The following is a 6000-nucleotide window of genomic DNA, read 5'->3' on the forward strand; positions in this document are numbered from 1 at the left end:
GGCAGAGCTGTGTTGGTGCGTGGAGAGTGCCTGCAGTGCTCTTCCCTCCCGTGAGCAAGAAAAATGTTTCTAAATATCCTGTTTTGTTCTTGCGTCTTCCAGATGTGCTATCCCGCCATTCCCGGGACTCCAGAGAAACTCTGTTGGATACAAAAAGCTCCCACAGAACCCGCTTTAACGTACTTCTCCTTTGTTTTACTGTAGTGGATTAGTTAAAATCAAGAGAGCTCTTCTGGGGGAAATACTCATTTTATGTTCTACTTGGTTTCAAAATAAAACCTGAAATAATTTCCTAGTTCTCTTCAGTTTATTGCTTCTCACAGGTATAGAACATTCTTGCCAGAGAGAGAGGGAATTTGCTTTTATGCTGTTTAAAAACCTATCACGCACAAACTGCCACCACACTTAATCTAGACGTGAGGTTTGTCTATGACGGCGCTATGCGGATAGGTATTGGGATCCACGCGTGTGCATCTGTCTTTGTAGAAAATGAATACTTATCCATTTATAATTTTAGTATTTCAAGCATATAGGAGAGAAACTGATGTAAAAGCTAAAATTACAAAAAGAAACTATCTGCTTAGATTCGAGATATAGATGAAACCTCCTAGTCTAGAGAGACTTTGCTGATAAGGACTCGGATTTTACTGTTGCGATTTCTAACCCAGGCTGGTGGTCTGGTACGGCGACCAAGGACTCTCTCTTTCTGTCTACAAGGAGAGGCCTAAGATTTGGACATTTTGGACACTTTTGCTGCACTAAATTTTATGCCAAATATTGAATACAGAGGTTAAAACCACTGCAGGAACTCCTAGGGACAGCATTTTTGCCGGACACAAGGAGCCAGCCTGGCTGCGGGCTGGCGGCAGCCTGCTTTTGTCGAAATGTTTGCGAAGTCAATCTCCTGCTTGCGCTCGCTGGCCGTATCATCTTGAAGGTTAAATGCTTCACCAGCCAGTGAAACATCAATATTTCCAGAGTCCATTTACATCCATTGATCGTTTGTATAATCATCTCAGACGTTAAGATCCTTGGGTGGCAGCAATGGGTGACAAATGCACCTGTACAGTGTAAGAAAATGCAAATAGTCTTGTGTTTTCTTGGGAATACCGCCAGTCCCTTCCATATCTTATTTTAGACGTGGTTAGCTATAAAGGCAGACCTCTCTGACTTCTGATTTGCACTGGTCAGGGTCCATTTTTTCTCAACTGTCGGTGGGCATTGTAGGTCCCAGTGCTGCCGGCTCTGACCCTCCGGCGTTGAGGAGCCGAGGACTTTGGTGATGGCTCTGCACAAACCACAGCTGTTGAGGGCTGCGTACACTGAGGTGGCTGACGTTTACTTCTGTAACAGCTGAAAGAGATCTTTCAGAGAAAGCAATGACAGCAAAAAAGAAATATTTGCCCAAGGGATGAATGAATAAAGGTTTCTTCCATCATTTTTTCAATACAAGGAGGAGAGATGCTCTGGGAATCCTCTGTGGACTTTATTTGGTGAAATGTTGCCTTCCTTCAATTTTTTATTTGATCATATGTACCCTTTCTATTTTTAGATTATGTTTTACTTTCATTACTCTGCAGATTCCTATCTTTTCCTAAATTAGAAGGCTAATTTAAAAGCAGGAGACATCTTTAAACTCCATTGGGTCTAGAATTCTGGTCAAATGATTTTGCATTTGTAGGAAATTATGTTTTCAGCTTTAACTTTCTAAGTTCAATAGCAGCAACAAGTCAAATACTTCTCACAACTCTTTTTTGGATTATGTTTATTCTTTTTTTATCCAGTTATTTTAAAGATAAGCTAATTTAGGAGACAGAGATCTCAGCCTGTGATCATAATCCATCCCAAGATGAAGCCGCTGTGCCGGTCAGTAGTTCTTTCCCTTCCAATTTCTGTTGGGCTGATGCCTGAGGAGAAAACATATGGTAGCATTATGTACCATGTATTTTGTTGACTAAAGAATACACGGGGATTTTTTCTGTGTCCAGCAGCTAGAACAGAATTTGCCTTCCAACTGCGCTGATCGCGTAATAGTCCATTGTGGTGCTCCTCGTGATGGCGTTACGACGGAACAGCATGGTGAACTAACTCCCACACAGATCAAGGCGCATGGGGGTAATTTTTAGCAGAACACAACCCACAGTAAAATGCAACTTAGTAAACAGATGCAGAAATAAGAAAGCAGGCTTCAGTTTCTCAAAGTTTAGTGATCTTGGCATCAGAAATTTTAGACAGTATTTTTTGGACTGGACTTCTCATTCTCTCCTAATTTGGAGTCAGGTTTCTGAACTCTGGCAAGCTTGATTATTGGTAACTTTTTTTCCCAGCTTATTGCTTGCTAGATTCTTGATTTAGGACAATCATGATTTATGGTTCACCTGTGTGAAACCAAATGATTAATTTGTAGGAAAGAATGAACACATACAGTGTTTCCACATACTCCATTGCTGTAATGGCTCAGTCTATGGACAAGCACTCGGTGATGAGAAACTCCAGCTGCGATGGGAATTGTGCCATTTCCTTTACTGAGACTGCAAGATCTCGCTGCATAAAACTTCAGCTTTGTCATTCAAGTGTCTGCAGAAGGAAAGAAAGATGAATGTGCTACTTCAACTGTACGTGGCTTCTAAATTGAAAGCTTATCATTTTGACCGGGTAGCCTGAAATGTGTCCAATTCATGGTATTTTTAGGACATATTCACTCCCCACTCAGCTGTGAAGAGTCTCTGAAGGTGTGACACAGGTGTATTGCTTTTTCGCTTAATGCTGGATATGAAATACTAAAGCCAAACAGACAACCAAGAAACGATGTGCTCTAGTAACCAGACAGCTGACTGTGCTTGGAAAGCTCTCTTGCAATTTTAATGTATCACAGAGTAAAAGCAATTTGTAATTAAACTGATGTAAGGAATTTCCGTTAAAGACCACAAACCGTACAGGGGTGCCTTTCTCTCCTTTCTCATCTTTTTCTCCCTCATTTCAAGAGTTACTAGAGCTAGTCTCATTATTAGTTGCTAATAAGATATGGTTTTTGTCAGTCAAGCTGCAATGACTGTTAATGGCATTCTGGATTACACTTTGCAAGGGAAAAGCTTTTGTACAACTTCAAGATCGCTGCACATATTTACAGATACCTTCAGCAAGTTCTGCTGTCTGGGGAAACCCTCACCAGCAGGAGCAGGAGCATTCTGCATGTTTTGGCCAGGCGAACTCTGTGCTCTTCACGCTCAGGAAAATATTTTCGTATTTGTTAGCGTACTTCGCTACGTAACCGCTCCGGCTGGCGTTGACCACTATAGCAGAGTGTGGCTGGCCTCAACCCCAGCATAGGAAATGAAACTGCAAACAATAAGTAATTTCACATCTTCATCCCTCCTTTTCTTTCTCTTTGTGGCCACGTGACTGGGATCCTCCGGTCTACGAGGCCAGAGCCGTTTTACACATCTGCATACTCGATAGCTGTGTTGTCTGTTGTCCTTAATTACTGTGGAGCCCTGTGCTGAGTAGCTTGTGCTCAGACAATCATTTTCTTCATTAATAGTGTTGCCTGAATTTTAACCTTTACTCCTTCCTGCCAATTCTGTCATTTTGACAACAGCAGCGCTGTTGCTTAACCATTTCAGAGCCTTGAGAGATGCCCAGCAGGAATTAGTCATGGCTAACCAGTTTAACAGGATGGCCCGGCTGCCTTTTGTGGGGGAAAAAAGTTCAGCAAACAAGTTCAGTTTTCTTTTTATTATTTGATTCTCTTAAGTTCCTTTTTATGTTACTTTTTTTGTATTATCTAATTCTGTTCATGCTTCTCTCTCTCGTCTGCTGTTACTTTTCCAACATTTAGACTGGAAGCATCTGAGATCCCGTGGGTGGCATGGGAATGCAGTCAAGAAGACCACACCAGATAAAGGCCAGTTTTCTAATACTGCTGCCCTTGAAACTCAAGAATGACCTCCTGGAGGCTATGGGTAAGTTTTTCCAGAGACCTTTTTTCCTTTTTCAGCTTTTAACATTTCCTTCATGCCGGTCATACCACTTGCAGATCCATTCTTTGTATTGCTCTGGTATCTGCCTGTTCCTGTTTGACTGTTGGGGTAGCAGGGATCAGTTTTGTCAGCTGTGATCGGAGGGCAAAACAAACCGGCTGACCACGCACAGGGGATCTTGGAGTGCTGCTAACGAGAGAATAACTCTTCTGATAAAAAGGTTAGAGCTCCTAGCAATGCCTCCACATGTCTACTTGAGGATGGAGCTGTTGGAGGGCTGCAGCCAAAGCCCAGCAATTCTCAATAAGCTCAAGTAAGCCATGGTATCACTTGTAGAATGAAATATTTTCTGTAAACTGCAGACTTGGGTCAGAAAGACTGCTGTTCTTCTTCGTCTTTTTTATTAGAGGACAGTTATTTCTTGCTTGAATCAGATGTACTCGAGACCATCTCATTTAATATCCCTTGTTAATATAATTCTAACAACAATGCACATCTGTAATAGCACAAGTTTTCGCTTCAGGCCAAATATTTAAGCTATAGTTCTTGTGTTCATGCTGTTACAGGGCAGGCTCTAACAAATGGTTATTACAGAAAACTGCCTGCATAAAACATAACTGTATTTTATGCAGACTAATAAACAGAGAGTAAGTAGATCCACTTGACTTACTCCAGCCACAGCAAATGTATAGCTTGCACTTCCAGAAGTTGCTGATGTCTCTCTTCATGACTCCTGTCAGGAGTATATTTTCTTCCTTGCTGTCCTCATTAAAAATAAGCACCTGAGGTTTAACAGTGGCTTGGAGTACAAAGACTGAGTGGATGCAATGAAGTCAAAGGTACTAATTACGGGAGAGAAGTCAGCGTGGGTTTGGAGCACTGCCAGATCACACAATGCCTTCTGGACGGCCGTAACTCCAGGGGTTAGTTTGTGGTGGGAAAATAAAATTAACATAAATATCCTAATAATTACTTTCCTTGCCTGTGAAATCAGATTGACAAGTCCTGTGGGGGGAAATAACTCCTTTAACGAGCCCTTGCAAAGGTGATGACTGCTGTGCTTGCTCTTGCTGGTATAAATTCGAACTTTGGGGAGTACATTGTGTCTGTCTTGGCTACTCTCTGCTTTCAAGAGAAAAAAAATAGGACATAAAGTGTGCACTTATTTTCAGTTTAAGCAAAATAAGTATGCTCAGGAATACATTTCATGCTTTTGCTCAGAATCCATCTTAGCAGAAAATGTCAGGCATGGGTAAGGTGTACAGGCTCAAACTCAACTGCAGTCTGAACCCAAGCTCTTGCTGACTTCCTTATTTTTTCACTAATATGTGTTCGGAATGAACTTTGCCCTTCTTGGGGATAATTTAAAAATTATCACTTGAACCTCGAGTTTTTTTGTGAACCTGTCAGCATTCTCCTCTTCATATGCTTCAAAACAGACGATCTCACTGCCACCGATAACATTGTGTACCTATACAAATCCTGTCTGTGGCATCTGGCTTGATATCCTGTCGGCCTCACGTACTGTGCCCCGTAACTTCTCCGTCTTAAACTCTCTATGTCTGCACACGGTGCCTCAGCTCGGAGGCTGGCTTTGCAGCCTCTGGTGATGGGGGCTGGAAACACAGAAACCCAAGCTCAAATCTGAACACTGAGTACAAGGTGTCATTGAGCGCGGTCACTGTGGTTTCTTCTGCCTCTTTTTTGGTAGTCCCCAAGCAGGGAAGGGGTCGTCCTCTCTGAGAAAGGAATCCCCCCTCTCACAGGGTGAATTCTGCTACTTGTTGACAATGCCAGGAGAACCAATTCTGGTTCTGCAGAAAGCTGCTTCTGTCTAAAATCAGCAGCGCCTGGATGTTCACAGCAGATCTGCTTTCCAAGAGCTCTAGGTCTTAAGCAGAGAGGAAAATCTCCCTGCTCACTCGCATTTTTATTCCGCCATACAGTCCCTCTACTTAATGCCTCACAGCATCTTTTCTTTGAAAGTGACTCCTGACTTTTTGAACTGTTTTCACATTCA

The sequence above is a fragment of the Chlamydotis macqueenii genome, chromosome 10 (genome assembly GCF_036417535.1).
Source record: "Chlamydotis macqueenii isolate bChlMac1 chromosome 10, bChlMac1.mat, whole genome shotgun sequence".
Lineage (NCBI taxonomy): Eukaryota > Metazoa > Chordata > Aves > Otidiformes > Otididae > Chlamydotis > Chlamydotis macqueenii.